General features: G+C 42.4%; 1 protein-coding gene across 3 annotated transcripts in view; it reads right to left on the bottom strand.

The window, feature by feature from the left end:
• AGPAT3 (1-acylglycerol-3-phosphate O-acyltransferase 3) overlaps nucleotides 1-25461 on the bottom strand; it is a 96569-nt gene that overhangs the window by 53181 nt on the left and 17927 nt on the right. Inside the window, exon 2 of one of the 3 annotated variants that reach the window (XM_048289993.1) lies at nucleotides 4413-4533. The exons of the other annotated variants lie outside the window; for them this stretch is intronic. The gene's annotated coding sequence lies outside the window, so the exon portion shown is untranslated. The remainder of the gene's footprint in view (nucleotides 1-4412; nucleotides 4534-25461) is intronic. 3 annotated transcript variants of the gene reach the window in all.

Below are 25461 nucleotides of genomic sequence, written 5' to 3' on the forward strand. Positions count from 1 at the left end.
CTTCAAAAGCTCCTCAGTCAGGCTGAGTAGTGGTTTGAGAAGCAGCATTTATGCTCTTATGATTCATTTTTATCTGCCAGAATAACCCTCATCTCATCTGCAATTATATGCCAAAAAAAATCAGATATTAAAGGGTATTACAAACTGCCTGCAGTTCAGGGCAATGTGTTAATATAGGACACATTTATAGACAATGACTCTAGCAAACCAGGCTAGCTTCACTTAAAATAAACAAACAAGCAGCCTAGTCTAATTACCAGAATTAATCTAAAAGAATCAATATTTCTCCAATCAAGACATGTAACATGAACCTTCATGCTATGTACTCAGCAATGTATAATTGCCTCCTGAGTCTGCAGATTTTGTTCACTTTTAAGCCCATTAAACATGAACTGCTTTTTATTAATTCTATTTAAATTCTTTTTATTTTTACTGTAATAAACCAGATTTCAGAATAACTGGAATAATTGAAACTTCACTGCATTAATCAGAAGTATTTTTATGTAAGTAAGTTCATTACTTCCAGGCAACTGGGAGCTTTTTCTATGCCTGGTTTGTCTGACTGCTCCCAAGTCTCTGCTCCCAGGCACTACTAGGGGCTTGCTCTAAACTCATGCTTAAGGTCAGCTTGTCCTCAAGGTTTGCTTGTGTAACTGCTTTCACAGTTATTACCCATCCCACACCTGTACCAACGGGATAGATCTTAAGCTAAACTGTTGGGTTTGGGGGTTTTGTTTAGGTTTATGTTGGGTTTTGAGGGTTTCTTTTTTCAATTTTGGTTTAGAACTCTTTATCAAGCAGATAATTTCTGTAGACACTGGGGAACCCAGGCCACACAAGACAGTAATAAATGGCATTGTTATTACCTTCAGCACAGGAAAAAGAACTGCACAAGGAGATGCTTAGGCCTTTTGCTCTCATCTTGCAACACAGATCCAAAGTACCCAGATACCTTTGTACCAGACAAGTTGAAAGCTCACAAAGCCATGGCAAAGAGTATCCAGAAGTGATCTGAAAAATGCCCCAGCACAGCCAGGTCCTGCAGTGCCACAGGGGCCCAGCAGCCCCATCACCAGCTCACAGTGCACTGAGCCTCTTCCTCCATCCTTATCCTTTACATCCCACAGGAACAGGGCTTGTTCTGCTTTTTAGAGGGGTGTCCTTTATCAGCCATTTTCAATCACAAGTATATTTGGCTGTGCAATCTTTAACTCCTCAGTCTCAGGCTGATTCACTCTTGGGCATTGCTTATCCCATTAAACTTGAACACCACAACCAAGCAGGAGAGGGAGGCACAGGTGCAGAGGTTGGGCAAATGAAGCCTTGAATCAAAAGTGGCCTTGCTGCTGAAGCACAACAATATTGTCCTGAAACACATCCTGTGACAGTATTTGTATTTAAATCTGTGTTTTCTGCTGCTTTGGAAAGTACTGCCAAAGGTCCTGAATGTGTGGCCTTCACAACTTACACATGCGAAAACAATTGCTCCCACAGCAACATCGACATTTTCAAAACAATTATGAAAGAGTAAATGCCATTATGGCTTCTAAGAAAGCACTTTCAGTTTGGATTATTTTTTTCTTCTCAAAATAAACATCCCCAGGACATGAAGTCTGGTCCTTGAGTTCCTCCAGCAGATACCCCCAGCTGGAAGTGGATCCTGTGCTGGCCCAGAGCAGTGACCACCCTGGCAGGGCTGAACAGTGTGGGGTTCCAGCCATAAATGTATCCAGCATTGTTTGGAAAGGCTGCCCTTTCCCTGGGAAAGAGGCACAAAGCTTAATGGGGTGCAGTTTTTGAAGAGCAGGAGAACTGAGGGCTACAGAAAAAAAACCACTGTCATGCTCCCTTCCTCCAAATAGAAGGTACAACGACTCAGTGCCCTATCTATTAAAAACAGATAGGAGAGAGCATTACTTCTGCAAGTTGTGCAAAACTGACTCTGCCTAAAAACCAGACCACAGCAGACTAACAGCAGGGATCGTATCTCTGGGAGCAGCTTTTCAGAACATCACTCTGCCAGTGAAGAGGCCTCTGTCTTAAGGCTTTGAACCCTAACCACAGCCTCCACCCTGGTAAATTAAGTATGAAAAGAGGGACTGTAACTAGTTTTCCAATATACTTCACATTTCTCATTGCCTGAACTATAGAAACTCTTGAAACTGTGACTGCCATGCCTGCTTTTGTGAGCTGCTTTCAGGTCTAGCCTGATGAATCCAAAGATTATTTTGTTTTCCTCTTTGTGGTCACAACTAAGTTTATACAAAAATTGACTTTCCCAAAAATTTCTACAAATTATAACATTGACAAGTCTGAGAAAGATTAATCCCCCCAGGAAGACACACAATAAGGACAGCAGCAGCAGATGACAGATCACAGAATCACAAGATGGTTTGGGCTGGAAGATCATCCAGTTCCAAGCCCCTGCCATGGGCAGGGACACCTGCTTCTATCCCAGGTTGCTCAGAGCCCCATCCAACCTGGCCTTAAACACTTCCAGGAATGGGACATTAACAACTCCTCTGCACAGCCTGTGCCAGGGTCTCACCACCCTCACAGGGAAGAATTTCTTCCCAATATCTGATCTAACCCTACTTTCTTTCAGTTTGAAGCCATTCCCCCTTGTCCTGTCACTCCAGACCCTTGTAAATAATCTCTCTCCAACTTTCTTGCAGCCTTCCTTTAGGCACTGGAAGGCCACAGTAAGGCCATCTTCTCTCTTCCAGACTGAATAATCCCAATTCTCTCAACCTTTCCTCACAGGGGAGGTGCTCCAGCCCTCTCACCACCTTGGTGGCCTCTCCTGGACAATCAAGAAAGCAAAGGCTGAAGGAATTATTCAGGGGGTTATTCAATACATGCAGCTTCCAGCATGGCCATTCACTTCACTCAGAACATTTAATTTCCAGATTATTCCTTGCTGCAGGTTCTAGTGACCCAAGATAAGACACTCAGGCAGCACCACACGAGGGCACAGGTAACAGGCCTGGCAGCCCTGCAGGGTATGAGAAACTCAGATTTTCTCTTCTCTGAACAGCAGAGCTTGAGAATTCAAGAGCTGCCACAATTCAAAATCTTGCTCCCCCCCCCCCCCCCCCCCCCCCATATTTTAGCTTCTCAGTAACTCATCAATGGCATTTTCAAGCCTTGTACACAAACAAGAAAAGCAAAAATTGCAGCCATGTAAGTTGAAAAGTATCCTACAAAACAGCAAATGCATTAAAAAAGGCTTTCTTGTGTTTCTGGGGCATTGCTCCTACACCAGTGTCAATGAGCCCAGGCAAAAACATTTTACACAACCAGTTTTGAAAGCAGCTGGTCACCATGACACTGGGACAAGGCTACATTAATGAATCAACCTACTGGGTCTCCCTCCACACACCAAAGCTGCAGGCAGTCAGCCAGGTTCAGCTGCAATAGCTAATTTTTGGGGGCAAAATTTTTAACCCAGGAATATTTTGGGCTTGCAGGAAGTGTCTATTTGCCCACCGAATGAGCTGGGATCAATGCTTTCACTTCTACAGCAGGAAAATGTACATCTTAAACAGATGTAACTTTGCACAGGGTCAATACATGCCCTGAACACAGATTGTGGCTGATCCTGTACATGCTGCTTTATGAATCACAGCTTTGAGAAATCAAGATTTTTAGGGAGACTTCTTGTCCTACAATAGTCCTTGAGAAGTCATAGAATAATAAAGCAATAATCCAGGCCTTTGCAAAATCACCAAGATTAAATTATTTTCTTACCAAAAGATCTACTAACAGCCCATGAAGGGGCACGGTATCAGAGATCATAATTAAAATGTCAACATCTGACACTAACTACAGGTTTTAAGATCCTGTCCTGAAAAAAACTGTTCTGCTGCTGTGTCAGTGGGGTCTCAGCAGCTTTCCACTTTGCTTGTAGGACAGACTACAAAAAAAAGGGCAAAAAGTAGGAAGTTTGCTGATACACTTAACATTTTCATACCCCGTTATTGGATAAAATTTAAAGATGTTCAGATTAAGGGCAGCCTAAGATGACCCCAGTCAGCACTGATGAGATTTCTATGAACCCCATAAAGGAGGTTCTTCAAGCACTCTAAGCACATATTTCCCCTTCTTCTACATTACAGGAAGGAGGAGACATTAATATTTCTAGAGTCCCACGGAGGTCTATTTATGGTTAAATCTCTGCTGCAATGATTACCAACAGATACAGCATACATGAGACAGCAGAAGCAAGAACCTCAAGTGCTGATTTCATTCCTAAACTAAAATTCTCGGAGTGGGAGACTTCTGACGCCTCTCCCAGCAGTTCATGCAGCTCTATGAAAAGAACAGGATTTGCATGCCCATTTTTTCCCCAAAAGTATATTGCTACAGACAAAACGCAAATACAGAAACGTGGGGGAAGATTTCTTTCTTACCACCACCACTGGGGACCACTTCTGGCACCTGGCAACACTCAGAGCAACAGGAGAATCCCCATCTCCTCCCTCCAGGGAAGTACCACTGCTTATGTCTCAAGAGATTTGCTTTCTCATTTGCCTATAAGCAAAAAAGACATTCTCCAATGAATGAAGGTAAAAATACTTTGTTTAGAAGCAAAATGCAATGCAAACAAGCAGCTAACAACCCAGGTAATGAATAACTCAAACACTTCTTAGTAAAATTATGAGCCTTTTTCCTTTCCCTGGAGAAAAAAAAACCTACTTGATCCTTCTTCACACATATACTACTACACTCAGCTCCATAGGTACCAACTGCTATTGCTTTCAGAGGAACTAACTGGCACATACCTATGAAATTAAAAGCAAGTGTTCTAAATTTACCATTAATAGAGAAATTGCAGCTTCTATTCAGAAAGGAGAAAGGGCTTGCATACACAACAACTAGCCTACTTTTCCTAGCTTTACTAATCAGCATAACAAAAGGTTATTTTACTTCTCTTACCTCCAAACCCTGTCTTGAGAGAAGTTACTGAAAATGAAGCAGAAGCAATTATCTGCTCTCAGAACACACACTTAATCCCTATATTTTATTAAGAGTGTTTTTTATGATCCTGAAGCAATTAAGCTAATCATTATTTAATTTTAGATTACTGAACTGGAGATTTACTTCAGACACAAGCTCACTTGCCACATAATTTAGTCTCAGTAATTAGAGATGTACTTTACCCAGAGGTGGCTTGTTTAAAAGCATGTTGTCTAATTTCACAAGCCTCACACCATGAAAGTTTCATGCAGAAATCTACAACCCAAACTTCAAAAATGAGTAAACCCCCAAAGACACTCAGATTTATCTGTTTTTCCTTAAAAAAATAGATGAAAAAAATATTCTTCAAACATGTGCCCAGAAAATTAATGTATCACAAAAGCTAACATAAAGCATTTCTACAACCCACCACTCCATTAGCAAGTTGTTAGAACAAAGAGTGCTCCTCTCACACAAATCACTTCATTTACAATTTATTTTAACCAAGATGCAAAGTCTGCAAATACAAATGTTTTATTTAGAGCCCAGCAGGTACCTGCCAAGGGATGTAACCAGTGATAAAACCTTCAGACACTTAAAGACTTCTGTGGATAATGTTATCAGAGGAACAGAAATAGGGACCAGGCAGGTAGTTTCATACTGTACATACTGACCTTGGACATGATGCCATTGGAAAACTGCTCAATTCCAACCTACTTCAGCCAAAATTGTGTTGTAGAAACCAAACTGTACTAGGAAACACCAGTTACCCTGGTAGCTCCTACCCACCCAGCTCAGCTTTAGTTCTGCAGACAGTTAATGCCAGTCCATCCAGACTGAGACATTTTCCAAGGCCAGTTTTATGTCAAAACACATTTCCTGGCTTTTGGAACAAAGGGTATCTTCCACTGCTGCCACTAAACAGAGGGAAAACAGATGACCAGGCAAACATTTGAAAAATATACACTGTTTTTTAGGCAACATTTTGTCTTCTAAGTCATCCAACAAGACCAACACATGCAACTGCTCCACACTCAATTCGAAGTCAACTGTATTCAAACCTCTAAAAATGCAGAAGAGTTAGATTCATTTCAGGACTTCAGTGCCAGTACTTCTATGAACCAGTCTGACTTGCCACATATAAGAAAGGCTACAGAGCTCATCCACAGCACGAGATTTCAGCAAACACTGACCAAGAAGAATCAGAACATGAAGCTACAAAGAGATCATAATAGAACAGGTTGGTTACAGAGAGTTTGCTCAAAATAAATACAAGTAAGTCTCAGCTATCTGGATATTCAACAAACATACTTTTCCATATTAAAAGTGTAAACTTGGAGACAGAGGAATTCTGACAGCAGTAAAGATTCTGCCCAAAAGAGATGGTGCCTGACAGCACAGAAAGAAAAAGCTGCAGTCTCCTTGGAAGTTACTGAGGAAAACACAAACCCCAAAAATCAGTCTTCTGGTTCATTTTTAACTGATTAATGGCTTACATACAAAAAAAAAAAAAAGAGTAATTACGGCAGCTGATGACAAAGCTGGGAAGCAATCTGAACATGAAGGTGCATTGAGGTGTTAACACCACAGGCACCATGGCCATAAAGACTGGAGCCAGAGGGTAGGGATGCAATTGCTCCTTGTAAGACAGTAGAGATAACCATGAGGAAGGGAAATAAACCACTTCAGGCAAAAAAGGCTGCTGAAACCAGAACAAACGGGTATCAGCTGGTCAAGAGTAAGTTCAGGCTTGAACTTTTCAGAACCGCAAAGCTCTGGGAGAGTTTTTGGTGACAATAAATCTACATGCTTAAGGAGGCCCTATTATGACACATTACCTGCTTTCCTTAGCTCCAACTATTTTTGTAGCTGTCCATCTAAATATTCATCAAAGGGTCTAAGAAAGTATCACCAAAAGCAGCTGGCTCAGTTCTCAGTGCTGGTGGGGGAGGCTGGTACTGAGAGTTACACAGCTGGGGGGAAGTATAAAGAATTTATACTTTAGTCTATAGGCTAAAGTATAAAAAATTACCATAACATTCCTGCATACCTATATGACAAACAAATAATGTTAAATTTAAAATAATAACATTAGCCATTTTGTTTTCATTACAATCTGCATATGCAACTATGGCAATAGAAAGTGTTCATTAAAAAAGCTCAGCAATTCACGAGCACTATCTCATCCTGCTTCCCATTATCCCACAACAAAGGAATCCTTAAAACAAATGCGACCCAAGTTGAGCTGCTCCTTGGAACAAGCACATTCTCTGGTCTTGAAGCAATTCTTGAACACTCCCTCCATGGGCTATCAAAGGGATCTTTGCCTTTTTCACTGCCTGTGTACAGCAATTCTCATGAAGACATTTTACTAAAACTGTTAAAACTGAGGTCAAAGTTCTCAGAATGAAAGAGTGCAACTGGTCAGAGAATAATTTCTGGTTCAAGACTGAGCACAGCAGTGTTATGCAAGAGAACAGGATTTGAAAGCAAGCTTTGGTCTGGCACTGTTTATTGGTGCCTGCTAAGAGGTACTTGAGCCTCAAAGAATGGGAGAAAAGCTCTTCCCACTTAGGATCCTCATCTTTCTCACTTGAAAAAAAAAAGTATTTATATATATATAAAACACACCATGTACTGGACACTGCAAGCTGTACCAAATTGCTTTTCTGATGTCTTCTAAAATGGAACAAACAGATTTAGACAGTACATTGAGGATGAGAGTCCCATTTAAGCATACACATACAAGTATTTTTCCATTTCAAAATGGTCCCATAATTAAATATAAATGTGCACGCACTTAAACCCTTACAGAGTTTCTCTCTTGCACAGTACCTTGCACTGAGTTCAATATAACCTTCAAACCCATGTTTCCATTAGCTACCTTGTGATACCACAGCTCTGAAAACATTCTCAGTGCTCCAACACTCAAGACGTAGAAGTGGCCACACACAATTCTGTCTTCAGCATCATCTCACAAGGAGAACATTTCATTCCTTTTTATTTCCTCCACCCCTTCTTTCTCTTTTCTTAAATAATTTATTAAAACTACTGAAAGTATTTTCTAGTCAGCTTTCTTCCTCACTATAGGAAGTACCAGTATCTTTGAATCCCTGGCTCCCCTGGTTCCACAGTTTGGTTCCCTCTCTAAAGGCCACTTTCTATATAATAACCTGATGTTGACAGAATATTGTCAAGAAAAAAAAGGGGGGGGGGGAAATGATAATGTATTTTTAATCACAAGTTAAATTTCTCCCTAGATAAAGAAGCTGATTTCATGGCATGCCCCTCTCTCAATGTCTTATGGAATCATCCATCACCGACAGAATGACTTCAAGAAATTCCTTCTTGCTACCATCCTACAACTGTGACCATCAGCTCTGAGAAGGTGAGCCTCTAAAAACTGAACACTTCCCTAAAGACAATTGGAAATTATTGACTTGGAGGCATTTTCAGAAAAAGAAGTCTTCACTCAGAGTAGGAAAACCAGAGAAGCTATCATTAAGTTTTGATGGAAGCACAACAATCAGTCAGAGCAGTTTCCCTCCTCATAATCCATAACTGACCTGTGAACCTTCTTGCCACAGCTGTCAGAAGTGGTGTAAGTAGACTGAAAAGAGAACTGGAATCCTGAATGACACAGAAATGACAGAGAAAATACCAGTCACTGTGTTGACTGTAGATCCTTTAGTAAGGAAATCCATTATAAGCCAGACTACTGACCTAGATAGACCAATGACAAATTCTTTCCTTTCCAAGATGGAAATTAGACTTCTTCAGCAAACAAAGCAATTCATTTTCCATTGCAACTTGCAACCAAACTCTTCAGTTTTGAGCCTTAGAGGGAACTCTAAGACAAGATAAGCAAGAATGAAATGGGTGAATGCACCTGTGGCCTCATAATTCCACAAAGTTCTGTGTTCACTCATCAGAAGAGCTTGAGCACCAGCAGCCCATCAGTTTCATCTAACCCTGTCCCTAACCTGTGGAGCCAGGGTTCTGATGGATAAAACATCCTGGAGCATGGTCAGCTGCGACAGCCTAAAACATTACTGCCCCCTCTTGTCCATCCCAGCCTTCTGCCAGGGATCACTGTTCCATAGCCTGCACCTCAGCTGCTCCAATCCACAGCACAGAGTGTTACTTTAACCCCCTGATGAAGGTGGGGTCTTATCATGACTCTCATTTATTTTTATAGGCAAAGTGCACTGTAATTTTCCAGCTGTGTACTGCTGGGGCTGAAGCAGCTGCACATGGTCCTTTCTACAGTGGCTGGCAACACCTGGAGAAGGAGGTGATGTCTGAGGTCATCGCAGCAGGGTTGCTACACAACCCTGGGCAGATTTGAAGAGGTTGAGTTATTCAAAGTCAAATTTGAATAACTCAAAGAGGCTCTAATTCTCCTGCTGATAGAGACCAGAAACAGGGTAGGTCCTCAGCAAGTTAACTTGGTACAGCACTACAGTGAGATGCAGTGAGATACCGAGCGCTATCTCACCCTGAGACAGAATTTCAAATACAGGACAGAAAACCATGGCCATGTGAAAATGGAGCTGGGAAAGACACAGCTGCCCTAAACAACCAGGGCAGAACATCTTTGAACCAAGTGAAGTGTGCCCTGTCCTGGGAAATGTAATCCCCGATACAGTCCAGACAGGTTCACTCCCAAGAGTAAATTCTTACAGCCTTGCAATTTTTTACAGCCTGGTTACCTCTGAGGTTTTCCCATGACTTATCCTTGATTAAAGGCCTACATGAAAAACAGCATGAGAGAGTAAGTGTTAGAGGGGAATTTGAGCAGGCTTAGGCAAGGTTTTTGCATTTTCTTGTGTTTGGGAATGCTTGGGGGTTTAGCTGGGTTTATTAATGAAATTTAAACTGTGAATACATCTTGAATGTTGATGCAAGCTCATCCATACCTTACACAAGAATTGCCTAAGCTGACTCCTGGGAAGAAGTAGGCTCTGAAAAAGGACCTAAATTATTTTGTAAATGACCATTAATTGTACACTTTTTTTTTTCTTATTGCCATATATCATGTCAGTCTGTCATGTTCAGATTAATTCCAGGGATTGCTTTTTTCTTTTAAACACTGGAATACTCTTCTGCTTACAATAAGCCCATTATAGAAAATGTTTATGGCAACAGCAGAACACAGAGCTATGTAAAGTGCAGCCTTTCACAGAAACAAGGAGAGGTGCTGTAATCAGCACTTAAATGCTACAGAGGGACCTGAGTGGAGTGAGTGTGAGACTCATACCCTGCAGATCATTCTTCTGTAAGGGATAAGCTTAACTTCCTAATTTCTCCTGCTCTTTCTCTTTTCAAGTCTTAAAAACAAACAAAAAAATCATTTGCAAACATCCTTCACTCATTTTCTTTGGCTGCCCTTTGTAACAGCACATCCCTTTCACTACAGTGGTCCTCTGCCACCTTCATTTTGTGCCCTGCCCCAAACCCTGGGGCTGAGGGTCCCTGAACTGCCCCCAGGTGCTGCACCAGCTTTTCTCCTGTTGCTGTGACATTTTCTTTGGTGTGCAATAGATTTATAGGTAGCTTTTAGAGCTGCAGGTCCTTAAGTGGACTTCAGTCAGAAAAAAAAGAAATTCTAAACACAATTCTTCATAATAACCCAGTAATGAGCAGCAATCGATCATTAACTCTCATGCTCTGATCTTCCACAAGCACACTTCCCAGTTACTCCAAATTAATCATTTCCTTAGGAACTCTCAGGCAAAGGTAGCAGGAAGGAGCTACCTCGTAGGATTTGAGAATTGCAGCAAGTCTTCGGACCTTTCCTTTACCAGCCTCGAATCCATAAGGTTCCAAAACAAAAACTTGCAGGTGAAGCATTAGTGACAACAGGATTAAAACTCCAGACTCAGGTCAATTTGAGCTCACCCACACACCTTCCCAGTCTACTTTAAGCCCCCTTTAGCAAGAGGCTGTCACCAGAGTCACAAGTCAAGCAGGCTTGGCTAAAAATATCCCCCAACACTGTCCCTGGCCTGCCTCACTGTCGTTCACCTCACCCTGGACATCATCCAAGAAACAGTCACATCCCAACACTAGGTATAAACCTGTTTGTAGCTCAGGGATCCTCCTCCTCAGGAGTTATTTTACTCCCTGGGTTAGATTAAACAAACTACCAATATTTCTGTTTATTCACTATTCATGATTCAAATTCGAGCAAAATTAAAAGGCTGTAGAATGGCAATCTAGTTAAGAACTTTAATGAAGAGCACTTCAGAAATAAAATCTATTATAAAGCACTTGAACTAATGAAGTTTGCTCCCTGTCCAAAATCCTTAGCATTCTGCACTAAGGAAGTAAAAGTCTTTTAAAGAAACCTTTAAAATTCTGAACTGCTGCAGGTAAGATCTGAAGAGGCAACAGTGAAACAAGCTACATTTGCAACCATGTCTCATTCCAAAACAAAACAAGGAAAGAACAGTTAAATGCATCTGCATCCTGAGAAAAATAATATTATTGTTTGTTATGGGTGAAGGCATTTCATAGTGAATGAGTTGATAATTTTGAATGCATCACCTCTTCAGGCTCTCAGAAAAATTGTAGATTTGCATACTCATACTATAGATATTCATACTCATACACAAGGGAACTGTGTCTAATTATAAAATAATGATAAAAAAATTAAAAATACAATCTTCAACAGAGCTAACAGTGGAGACAGAGAAAGCCTAGCTCATCCTCTCTAGGAGAACCTGTACACTGGACTTTTGAACTTTTTTCCCCTTGTTTACACAACGACAGTTTTTTAATACCATATTAATAGCATTTATGATTAACCAGAAATATACACAAATAATAGATTTCCAGAAGCCTGATGAGGCTTGCAATCTGAAATAACAATATAATTAATTCCTAAGAGGAAGCATTATCTTTACACTGTCCTACCTTGGTCAAACACAGCGAGAGGTAAATTTCGTTAACAGCAGAGGGGAGGGGGAAAAGAAACCAAGTCAAACAGAAGAGCATGCAGCTGAGGAGACAAAAGTGCTTGTGATCAAAGGGTGACACGGCATGGGTGTTTTATTAGTCTTGCAGGAGCCCATGGAGCAGCCTTGCCAAGGGTCTGTCCATGCTCCTCCCCACAGCTGGGGCTGCTCCACCTGTGACAGGCGGAAAAAACCTCACCAGAGCACTCTCGCATCCAGCCAGGGCTGGCATGGAGCCACAGCTCACCCCAGCCCAGCGTGACTGAAGCAGGTGCCAGCTCTTTTAATGTCTAAACTGCGGTTTACATCTGAGCTGTTTTCAAGTTCAAAGGGAGAAGCAGCCACAGCAACCCCTCTACGAAGGCAGAGGGATGTGCTCCCGGCTCATCCGTGGAGAAAGGGTGGCTATAGATGAACAGATTATGGCCCTGGAATGGTCTGCAGGAATGGTTTCCTCCAACCATGGTAAACCAGCATCTGTCTGATGCTGTACAATCTGTGAGATGCCCAGAAGGCCTGAGCCCTCATCCCCCACGCACCACACCACCCACCCCTGGCAGCACCAGGCGATGGGGATGAGATTGGGCTGATCTCGATGTTTCTGGATACTGAAACACGTGCACAGTTTGTAAATAAAGGAGTGTGACACTGAATTCACACATTTTGAAGAGCACTGAAGTAATAATCTAATCTTAAACTGATTTAGAAGTGTTAACTGATTCACCAGTTCACTCTCACACTAGAGATCTCAGAGGACTATTTGGAATGGAATCAAGTGGCCAAGTATGTGCAAAGAATCGTGTCTACAGCAGATCATCTGCAAATTGAGAATTATTTCAAAATCCACTTCAAGCAAGTCATTCTCCCACTACGAAAATCTCAGCTTCTAGGATTAGAGACTTTTTGGAAGATTATTCATTCCCTCATCTCACAGTTAAAAGGATGCCAGAATTACTATATCCTGGACTGTAACTGAAGCCATTCAGTGAAAGCAGCTTTCCTATCAAGGGACCATCTTTTCAGTGAGATTCATGATATATCTCAGGGTTTGATTGAAGTATTTAGTATCCTTTTTTTCTCCATAAACACAAGAGCTGAGCAGTCTTCTAATCTTCGAGATCGTAAATGCCCAGCTTCTACAGCTGCAGTAATTAAACCAACTTCTCATTCCATTACCCACAGCAAGTCTCTTCCTCAGTATCTGCTCTATTCCCACACTGCACTCTTCAATCAAACCAAGATAAGCTATTTTCTAAGATCAGCTGACTTGTCTGTCCCTCAAGACATCACTGCAGCCAAAAGGATTCTGAGCAGATATGATGCATCTTTCTAAATACCCAAAAGGTCCCTTTTAAAGGGGGGGGAAAAAAAAAGTAGACGTCAATGCAAGTGCTTATTTTTAGCACCTGAGTTGTTCTATATTTATTCCTTTATGTCTTTCTAACAAAAGCACAATCTCTGACGAAGCATTACCATAAAATACACTCTACTGGGAAGTCTCCTTTATGACTCCTGGCTACTGAGCACTGCAACAAGTACATCACAACACCCATTCAACCACACAGGTTTAAGGGTGCACATAGAACAATGCTTCCTCGGTTCCAAAGAAGTGCTTAAAACAACCCAAACTCAATAAAAAACCCAATCCACACAGAAAGCAAACTCCTCAGTATAATCTGTCATTCTGCTTAGATGCCACTCTTCAGACTCAAGCTTAAAAACTGCCACTTTAAAGTATTTCTAATTGTCTAAACCCCCCAAAAAACCCTCAAGACACCTTGTGAGTTACTTGTTAAAAAGAACACAAACCACTACCCCAATCTCCAGGACACACCATACTGCAACAGACCCTCAAGTCAGCAGGAACAGATACTCAGACTATAAAAGACTACTTACCTCTTCCTTATTCTCTTTCCTTATAGCTGTTACCTTCTTGCCCCTAAGACTCCTGGCCCTCTACCTCCCATATATTTACCCCAATAACCTTGTGCCTCTGACTTATGCAAATTATCTAAAGATTTATTTTCAAGGACAAGATACAGTTAATCAAAGGTGTGGTGTGGCTTATTTGTGTGGGAAGAGATACGTCAAATAAATAGGAAAAGCAGAATTGTGTCAAAAGCTTCTGCTAGTTGCAGTAAACTTTCATTAGAAAAAAGAAAATAAAGTAGTTTAAGACAGGGTTTAAGACACTGACAAAATTGGGAAGAAAACTTGCATTTTGAAGCAAACGGTATTTTAATTTCCTGCTCTAGAAAGGTAGCTGTTATCTACCCACAGTTATTTTAATTTTTGTATTATGCTAGATCTCTCAACATACTTCATTGAAAAAGCAGAAGTAGGGATGGGGTGGGGAAAGACAATACAGACCTCTGGGTATTAACTTGAAACCTCTCTCCTTTGGCCTTGAAGGACTCTGTCTTCCTTCCAGGTATCCCCTACCTACAAGACAAACATGTCCCATCACTCAGCCATACCCTCCAAGTATTTTAGTGACTGGCATTGCCTACACATGGGCAGCTCTCTGATCCCAAGGCAAACAGCAGATGGTTGAGGGACTCCAGAGTATGAAACCACGCTCAGCACACACACTGATATCAGATGAATAGGTTTGGTCAGTGACAGGTTATTATTACCTTCATACAGTGCAAATCATCCAAGTCTGAGATTTTCCACAAGGTAAAAGTATGGATCTTCAAAAAATTATAGACTTTCAAAATTTAAAACAGACATGCGCTAATTACCTCAATCTCAGACTGACCTTTGTATATTTGTCTTCAAAGACCTTGTATCACTGCTGCACTGTGGAAGCCAGAATGACTTCCAGGTTAATTTTAAAACAAGCTATTCTGAAAGCTTTTAACTGAGCAAACCCACCTAATCCTCGTATCTTGTTGTGAAATACTTTTCCCTAGTGACTAAAATGTTTCCCATGCAGCTGTGATTTCATTTTAGTCTTCTGCAGAAAACTGAAGACAAGAAAATATCTAGTTTGAATTCAAGGAACCCCTTAATCATAGCCACATAAAATTCACCAAAAAAGGGAATTCTCTCACTGTTGCTCCTCCTCTACTAACAAAAAAATAGTTTATTTATCACTGTAAAGTACCCCAAAGCAAGACAGCAAAATCTTAGTGAGAAATCAGATGCTTTTTATCCTGATTATTAAAAACAAACAACAAAACACATACATTAAGCAAAATGAAGTTGGATTTGCTTAAGAAAAGTTCATCTGTGGCAGAAGGAGCACATCCACTTTATTCTTACTTCCTAGATTAAAAGCTGTTTAGTTCACATGAAAATTCTGAGGCAGTTTGTCTATCTTTTGTGAATTGGATAATCCCTTTTTCAAAATTGATTAAATTCCAGAATAAGCACATCAAGAGAAGTTTGTTCAGAAACGTGCACTGTGAATCAAATGGGTTTTGCCTTTTGGCAAATCTTCACATTTCCTCTACTACTTAATGCCCAAATGCAGCTGTTTCATAGATGTTTTTAGTACTTGGGTGTCAGACTGACCACATACAACCTGTGCACTGAAAGACCAACACACAGCCAGGTATAACCCATTTGTAATTACAGTTGCTCATGTGCCCTTCTGTGCTCCTCTGAGCAGACACCTTGCAGACCCCAGCTGGTTCCTCAACACAGGCCACAAACACAAAGCTCCCAAGGATACAAACAACCGAGGGGGTCACTCCTTGGACAGCCATGCTGTAATCAAGAACACATGAGGGACAAAAATAGCTTTTTTCAGAGGAATTAAGACTGCAATACGACCTCCAGTATCTGCCCCTGCCATAAGAAGGTGGAAAAAGCAACAAGGGAAGTCCAGCAAGAACACATCCAAGTCCCAGCCATAGCCAGCATCAAAGGTGGTAGCTAAACAGAGGGCTAAGCAGCACCCTTCGCACTTTTCTAAGTAATGCACTGTACTAGTTTGAAAACAAACTAGTGGGAGGCACCAAGTCAGAATAACAATTTAATGGAAATTAAAGAAAAGGAAAAAAAAGTAAAAGAAAACACTGTCAAACTGACAGAGTCAAGGTACAACCTGACACCCTGTTAGGCAGGGTGGTGGTAGCAGTCTGGTAGAATGGTGGCTGCAGTCCCCTGAAGCAGTGATCCTGTCGTAAAGGAGTCTGCTCTTCCTCAGAAAGTCCAATGGTGGCTGTGTAGCTCCTGTCCTCTAGAAATCCAGTGAGAAGCCCGTGTCTCTGGTGGTCAGAGTCCCAGATTATATCCACGCTGGGATGCTTGGTTCCTCCCTCTGGGTGGAGCATCTCACAATGGGGTAATGAGTCATGAGGCCAGGTGTTGATTAGGCTCATTAACAGAAGATAGTCCGGAGGGAGTTATCTCTGAGTCATGCAGCAGGACAATGATGGGCAATTAACAGAAAGATAGTCTGGGGGGAGGAGGCAAGGAAACACTGCCCCACCTGATTTCAACAGCTCATGAGCATGGTAATGGAATACATTGCAACCCAGGACATGCACTTTTATGTTTTATATTAACCACCAGTTCTGCAGCTCTCAATCCTTTGCAATCTGCTTTGCCTTCCACCGAGGCCTCTCCAGCCTCTGTGCCATTTCTCTTTACTCAATATTTGCCCTGCCTTCTGTCATCTTCCTCATCATTGCTGAACACCACCACTGTCTTCAGCTTTATTTTGTATCATTCTGCTACAAAATGTCCTTTCCCAAGACAAAGATCAATCCCCTTTATGAGCACAAAAGCATGGGTCTGTTGGTTTATTACTGCCTTCCAAAAAAGCCTGGCCTAAATCCCCCATAGGCACACTTGGGATATGGGACACCTGGGTGGTTTGTTATATTCACTCTATCTAGTGGGGCTATCCTCATCCTAAAAATTCTAGGCACCACTGCCTTCCCTCAACAACTTCCTGCCTTGAGATGGCAACAGCTAACAGAGGTTTTGCTAAATTTGCCTTCCTTTCCCCAGCCCAGCAAAGCACAGACACCACTCCAAGTGCAGTGTCCCAATTCCCTCAAGCCCACTCCCCCTAAGGCCTCCTGAAGGAATGTGACAGGAGTCAGAGGCACAAACCTGGACATGAGCAAGATCCAAAGGGTTGGAGGCCCAGCAAAAATGCTGTCCAGGATAATCAACAGGGACAAAAGGTTGGTTGGTTTGAGTGCCACCAGGAACAGAGTGCACACATGTGTGCATGCACAGGCATGAAAACATGGGGAGGGCAAGTTAACCAGATTCAGAGTCCATCAGGAATCTCTTGCTTTTTATTCAGTAGTGTTCTCATGTGCATAAGTCACGGCACGAAGCTTTGTTCCCCTGTTCCACTATGTCTGTTCCAAGACACTGATCACAGCAGCCTTTCTCTGTTGACAAGCGTCTTAGATGAGACCCATGCTGGGGGCTGCAACTTTCTGAGGCAGATGTGGGAGGCTGAAATTACATCCTCAGTGTCCACAGCAGCCACCTGTGACTCACAAGGCCCTGCAGATATTTGCATCCAGCCTTTTGTGCAGGCGGACCCAGGCAGCATGTTCCACCTCAGTCAGGCCAGGTACGAGGTTCTGGCCTGGCAATACCTTTCCATGGCCTGAAGTCAGCAGGACTAGCAAAGAACTGCCCCCACTGTTTATTTAACAGTGGTCCTGCTCAAGGCACCAGTCTGGAATCAATACTGCTCACGCTGCCTGGGGATCCACAGAGGGCACAGGCCCAGATTACCTTGTTGATAACTCCCACTGCATGGAGGTAAAAGGTTTGAAAGACATCCTTGGAAACCCTGACCATAACTACACCCAGATTTGCTCAGCCCACATCAGTTCACCACTTGTAGGGACTGAGGTTCATGGGACTTTACAGGTGACAGTTGCTCTTTTGAGCAAGGCCTGAGCTGCTGAAATTCCATTCAGGGACAGCTGAGATGCTGTACCACAGGGTGGAAGAAGGCTTTGACTGTGCCTCTTGTCAGAGCAAAACTCTGTGCCTATTCCTTATCATTTCAGATAATGAAAGGAATGGCATCCAACTGGGCCAAGCTTCTTCACCGGGCCAGAGAAAAAGCAGCTGCAAAACTTGAGAGAAAGCTCCTTTTCTGTCTTCCCCAAACAACAGGATGTGCAGAAAGGTGAGAACCTGGTATTTTGGGTGTGCTCCTGGAAAGCTGATGGTGAAAAACACGCACCCCCCGATATCACCCTGATCTCGGGAATCAAGCAGGGAACCAGGCAGCAGGTTGCATAGGTCACTCAAATGAGCAGGAAGAGAAATAAAGTTTGTTCCCACAAGAGGCTTACACAGACACCACTGACAAGGAAATGACACTCTAGCATCATCCCTGTGAAACAGGGAAGAGGGTAATTTGACACTTCCTGGAGCAACAGTCCAAGGAGCAGAGATCCAGGGGACAGGTTTCCTCCAGAGAGCTCTGCAGCACATGCACAGGAAAGGCGGCCAGTCGAGGGAGTAGGATACCTCAGATGTAAAGAACATGAAGTGGACAAAGCAAATGAAACTGAAATCTGCTCTCCTGGTCTGTTCTTACTGCACTCTACATGGGGTTAAAGCAGATGCAGCCAGCCAACTTCCCTGGCAAAGGGATTTTCTCCTGTGTGGAGAAGAATCCACAGAGAACAGCTCCAAAACCCCAGCCAAAGCCCAGCATTGGCACTGAGGGGAAGAGAGGACTTCTGCTAAAAAGCATTATGAGAATTATGTGCCATACTGTAGTACAGTTCTATTGCTTGGGGGTTTGTTTGTCTTTATAAACTTTTGCTTCAGCTATCTGATGGACAGGTAAATTTTCAATCTTGCTTACAATATGTACCTTTCTCACTGTGGCTATAATCCCCACAGCTACTAGAAAAAAACAGGGATTAGCATGTCTGTTTGAACTACTGATAAAGACAGAAAAGCACACCATACAGTCCTTTGATTTCCAGTTTGAGCAATATCCTGAGTCTGAACATTTCACATGGGTGTGTTTTCCCCCCTTCCTCCTCCAAACATGACATCCAAACACCCAGAGGTTATCAAACACAGAGGAACAGTATTAACCAGCCTCTCAGGATATGAATCCCATGGGCTCAGGGCAAATTGCTGTAGAAGCCTGTTTCTTCTTCAGTGGACTCTGTGCTGATTCACAAGCCACACGAAGAGCTCAAGGCAAAGAGACAGGACTCCACTTTGCATGCACCCTGTCAGGCAATGCAGCCACTGCTACTTGAAGGTCTACTCTTAAGCTTGACCAGTGCTGCTAAAAGGCCAGAAGGCCAAGTCTGGTCCAAAACAAGTCAGAGGGTAACCTAATAGGGTCTAAGGAGGGTGGACGACAAGGGTCCAGTCCTCACGATCATTCTTTTGACTTTTTTTTTTTAAACAGAATTGTCCTCTTGGGTCCCACATCAGTCAGAGCACTACAGCAAGTAACACCACCAAGTGCTTTGTTGAACCACTGCTTTCCAAACATTTCCCTTTTCCAGCTTGCCATGAAGCATCACCAGCTCCCACACAAGGGCTCTGCTTCAGACATGCACTGAAGATGTCTCCTACTCTGACCCTTCCTGTCCTTCACTACTCTGGATGAGTACCCAGAACCTACAGAAAGGAAATATCAAAGGAGAGAGGAAAGGTCTCCTCACATCCAGGCTCACCCCTGACATGAGGGATGTGAGGAGCAGTATCTTAAGTCAAGTGTGTGGGGGAAATCCCAAACCTTTATGATTATATTAGAGACTGAAATAAATTTTCAGTAATTTCTTGTTCTGTTTCTTTGCTTTCTCTGCTCCTGCTCTATATGTACAGGCTGGCCTGTTCTCCAGCCATAAGCACTGGGCCACTGAAATCTGAGAGAAAGCAGATCTCACATGCACTCACACTATCACCACCTAGATGTAAATCCTCAGTGTTGGCTCCCCAATAGAGAAGAACCAGCTGCAGAACAAAAGGAATACATCTCTATCAGGCAGTTCACTTCTCTTATAGGGGCTGGACAACAGGGGACAGCCAAACTGGGGGAACAGGGATGAAAGGAATAAAAAAAGGAACAGACTAAGCAGATCTGGCAGCTGATTGCAAAATGGGACAGAAATTATTCTACTTCCAAATGGGATAACAGGACCCTCAGAAAACGTGCAGGATAAATCCTTACCAGAGCTGTACACTAATACCTAGTGCCATCCATTCCTGTTCATGTCTGGACAGTACTCTGAAGCCTGGGGAAAGGACTAATTTGAGCACAGCTCTTCACTGGGCTGATGAATCAGCTTTCCAGTGTGCATTCTCCTTAGGGAGAAAAGGGAGAATTGGCAGAGGACAGCGCTGCAGAAGACAGCAATAGGAGGAAACAGCTGCTGAATTTGATGCAGGAGCAGCCCATCATGTGGCAACATTTTGGTGCAGTGTTCTTGGCCAAAATCCTCATCCCCAGCCAAGCACATCCTCCAGCATGAAAGGAACAAGCACATTCCCTTACGAAATTCACAGGCGTTCCAACTCCAAAATGCTGGCACAGCAAAACCCAGGGCTCTTGGTACTGCACATGCAAGTAACAGCAAGACAGAAAGTATTCTGTAACACATGGCAAATATCAAGGGAAACATATCCATGGTACTATACTTGAGAGAACTGCAACCATGTGCACCCAAAAGCGATGTGCTTGTCACATGCCCACATCTGTATTTCATGAAACCTGAACAAGTCTGAGGATAGTTTTTACAGCACCTTGAGGTCCACTGGCCTTAAGTCTGTATTGTTAACGTCACTCACTAAACTTACAAAAGATTAAATGCAAAATTAACTTCAATTGTTTTCTATAAAATTACTTTATCCAACCCTTAAAAATCCTCAGAATAAAATAAGAGTACAACACACCAGGTAGGACCTCCATACCCTATACATGCTCACTTCCATAGGCAAAAACATCTCCAGGAGAGGCTGCTGCAGGTAAGGGATGCAGAATCAGCAGTTCAATTTTATTCCTCTCTCTGCAAAGGCAAAGAACCATCCCTGGAAGTGTTCAAGGCCAGGTTGAATGGGGCCCTGAGCAACCTGGTCTAGTGGAACATGTCCCTGCCTGTGGCAGGGGGTTGGAGCAAGATGATCTTCAAGGTCCTCTTGCAACTCATCCCATTCCCATGATGATTCTATGAACCATGTAACAAAAAACTACAACTGCAAACGTACATATGCTCCAAGGGCTCTTCACACAACACAATCTGTTCCACCAAGCAATTTTTATACTTTGAGGAACAGAAGTGGGTTTATATTCCTATGCCAGACTGACTGGTCTTCTCCTTTTTCTTGGAAGTAAATAAAACCTTCTCTCAATTCTGTCAGCACAGAGATAAGTATCTAACTTCAGAGAACTGCAAGTAACCCGACCTTTTAATTTTTCCTAATGCTTCACATGTGTCCCATCAGTAGCAGACTAATGTTTTACTTATTTGTTCTTTTCCTGCACAGAAGAAAAGAGCTTTCAGTCTGTGTGAAAGACGATGCCTTGGGCACTCCCCATGGGCCTCTTATTGTTCACTGTAACTTCTTTTTCCTGCTGGCAACTGGAGACTCATTCACCAGATTTCTCTGGTGACAGGTATAATAAGAGACAAGCAGATAACTTCTATTGCATCTCTGGACGCCTGCTCTGAAAGGGTTTTCTGTTCCTGCATGCTGTTATTTGAACACATCAATGACCTTTCCAAGGCAAACGCCAATTTTCCACAGAAAAGGCTTGGTGTGACTGTCAAACTGAAGGGTGGTAAAAAAGCACTTGTTCTCCTCATATATCTTCCAGCACTACCTTAATGAACTGAAAAACCAACAGCCTCAAGGACTTATTTCCAGTCCTGCAAAAAAACAAGGCTTAAAGCAAATAGGGCCTTACTGCTGTTATACAAATAAAACTATGACACTATGCCTATCTATGAAGATTATAAAAATACAGAGTCCTGTAAAGGAGTCCTGTTGAAGATTTTTCCAGGTGACCAAAAGGTCTACTTTCCCTCACAAAAGCCTTGACAGGAACCTGGAAAAGCAAAGCAGCAATTTTTTTTTTTTTTTTTTAATTCGAAATGCTGAGCCACTGAAAACCAAAGGAGGGCTCTACGTACACAGCAAATTCCTGAGCCTGGTGAGACTCATGACTTGAGATCATTGCTTCCTCCAAAGTCAGCCTGAAGAGTAGAACCATACTAACAGTCTTCTCGTATTCACTCAGTGGCTTTCAAACCAGCCAGTAACTCTACCCAAAAGGCATAAAAATTACGTCCTGAAGAAATAGTGAAGAGGAAAACACGCACATCAGATTTTGGGACAGTTCTTGAGCTAGGGGAAACAGAGCAGATAGAGAAAACTCCATAGAAGAGGCAGGAGAAGCAACATGAGCAAACAGAGATGCTGGATGAAACCAAAAAACAAAGAGGTCACAAGCCACACACTTCAGCAAAGACCAGCACACCCTGGAACAACTTACCAAAGGCCAGGACAGTCTTAGTAACTAATCATTTTTTAAAATCGAGTTTGCAAGTTTTCCTTGGAGGCAAATTACAGTTTGCACCCAGATTTATAAGACATGGGTTTATCCCTGGGGTAATTCGTACACCCTCTGCTTTTGGCTTGTGACTTGAGAAGCCAAGAGGTGGCTGTGCAAAGGGACTGGGGAATGAAAAAGAGGAAGGGAAGGAAAAGAAAGTAAGAGAAAGTACAGAAAAAGATACAGAGGGAAACAAAGAAACCATACCGATAATGAAGAACAACGTGTAAAAGCAGCCTAAAAAGATAAAGTAAAAGCATGTACGTAGTAAGTGGATTTCTTTTAGTAGAAGATGTGTGGAAGAAAATAAATAGAGTAAGAAAAAAACAATTCTGTGCAGGAAACAATTCTGGGGCTGGAGAGGGGCAGTCGGGGCTATGAGGAAAAGATGACAACTTTCTTTGTTCTCTCAGGTCACTGAGAATTTCAAGGATTACAAAGGATGACTTTTCCAAGCACAAAATTTCCTGTATCAGAGACAGGGCGCCTGGGTCCAGCTGGCCATGCAACACTCTGACCAGTGTTGAGCTGTGCCGTCAGTACACAATGCCACATGACAATAAACCAGAAAAATGCTACACATTCACCCTCAGTCTGACTCTTCCAGGTGACAAATCCCTAGTGACCCCCTGTCCCAAGTGAAATATGGGAGCAGATGCCAAGGCTGGGTCATAGCAACACAGATGCTCTTCTAAACTCGCTTTATTCCTTTCCATGCTGCCCTGATCAATACAGCTGCTGTTCATTTACTTGTTTTGAACTCCATGACAAGGGACAGCAGCGAAACTTTACCTGGACACCAGCTCTGGGGGGGATCAGATGTGTGCAGGCATTGTGATCTATGCAGAAGGAAAGGGGACACCCGGACACCAGGTACAGGGACACAAAGCAAGGGACTGCCCAGCCAGGCTCTTTCTGCTGGCTTCTTTAAGCAACAGCTACAGGATCAAGCAACAACAACCAAATTAAAAGGGTGTGCCATATAATGGTGTAAGTTCAGATCCTTATAGTCAAGAATAGCTGAGGTGGAAAACTGTATAGGACAGATCAAAACATCCTGACTGATTCATTAGCCACAGAGGCTTTAAAGCAGGCTGGTTTGTCTCGTTTACAGCTCTATCAATGAAACCAATCAGCCTCTCTGAACACAGCAAGGAAGTTTATTTAGGGCAGCACAGCAGGCTTCTCTCACCTCTGCTAGGCACAGGATGACAACTTCTAAGGGATGCTGGACAGAGGGATCAATTCCCTCACCAGATCCAAGTTTTCTCTGCTCTAAAAATCATATCCAGCAAAACACACAAACAGAAACTTCCAAGTGGATAAACACTGCATAAAAGCTACACTTACCACAGCTGAGCTCTATCTTAGGCAGAAAAAGGCAGAAAATGCACACAGCAATAGCACACAAAAAGCCATAGGCAAAAACTAACTTAGGGACAGTAAGTCTGTTAAAAGTCTTAGGGAAGTAAAACCAGGCAGCTTTACTAAATCCTCTTTTGCTTCCACCGATATGATTCATCCACACAACTTCTACCTGAGACTGAGAAAAACAAAACACACAAAACCCACCCCGCCAAAAAAAACCCAACCAACCAACAACCCCAAAAGACAAAAACCCCCACAATAAGCACAGATATTCAAAAATACGTTTCCCCTCCCATCAATCCTACAGAGTCTCTTTACAACTCGTGCAATACTACACTGGATCAGCTCAGTGATCCGCACTCCCCACGGGGTGCTCCCAAGCAGTGTTCACTCTGGAGGTATCAGAAGAAACAGAAAAAACCCTGCTCATGTATAGATAGACTTGAACAACTCCATAATGACTCAAGGACAAGGGAGTAATTATTCCTGAGCACTAAAGACAGCTGGCAATTTACTCACATCACATGCAGAAAGACTTGAGCATTCAGCAGCACAGTCAAAGAGATTTATTCCTTCTTCCATGTGCCTCTCTCCCTGTGCTTCCAGTCTCTCTGCTCCTGGGAGCTCCATTATCTGTGTTAAAGTATATTCCTTTTTAATCTACCTACTGCTTTCCAGATTCATTTCACAGCAAGTTTTTTTAAAATTTTAAAATCAAAGGGAAAAAAAAAAGAAATCACAACATTTGACCACAGGAAACTAACACTGCTCAAATAAGCAAGTTGGTATTTTTTTTTTTCTTTCTCTGGATAAAATTTCTAAACACAAAGAAAGGCAATGGAAAGAAAGATAAATGAACAGTCAAATCCTGAGAAACCTGATTTCTCCTTTTCATTTAAATTTGACAGATCTGGGTCCTGCAGTAAGACTGTCTTCAAGCTCCTCCAAAAAGACTCAATTTCATCTACATGTCAGAAGTCTGTTTTCACACCTCCTTGTCAGCCTGAGCACAGGGTTAGGCTTTCCCTGATTCTTATTTTCCAGGTGCCACAGGAGGCTAAAATGGAACAGTAGAGCCACTTCCTACCCAAAGACATTAAAAAGAAGTGAGATGCCTCTCTACATCCATCACATTCATTTTATCATGGGAAGCAAAAGATGTCTCCTTATTATCCTCAGAGGAAACAGAAATACATAAGTAAAAACAACTTTTCCTAAGTGGATGAGAAATTAAAAAAGTAATTGCTGTTTCAGGAATATGGAACCCATAAAACAATATTAGTAACTAGAGGTTAAAATATTTACTGGCACGTGGAAAATAGAATTCCACGCTTACAGAGCATTCCAAGTATAGCACATTCAGTGGTAAATAGATTAAGACTTCCTACACACTCCAGAGGTGACATGTAGGGCAATTGTAGTGATAGGACAAGGAGTAATGAGTACAAATTGAAAGAGGAGAAATTTAGGTTAGATACTAGGCAGAAATTCATTACTGTGAGGGTGGTCAGACACTGGAACAGGTTGCCCAGGGAAGTTGTGAATGCCCCAACCTCGGCAGTGTTAAATGCCACGTGGGCCAGGGCTTGGAGCAACATGGTCCAGTGGAAGTGTCCCTGCCCATGGCAGGAGGGTTTGGAACAAGATGATTGT

The sequence above is a fragment of the Corvus hawaiiensis genome, chromosome 2 (assembly GCF_020740725.1).
Source record: "Corvus hawaiiensis isolate bCorHaw1 chromosome 2, bCorHaw1.pri.cur, whole genome shotgun sequence".
Taxonomy (NCBI): domain Eukaryota; kingdom Metazoa; phylum Chordata; class Aves; order Passeriformes; family Corvidae; genus Corvus; species Corvus hawaiiensis.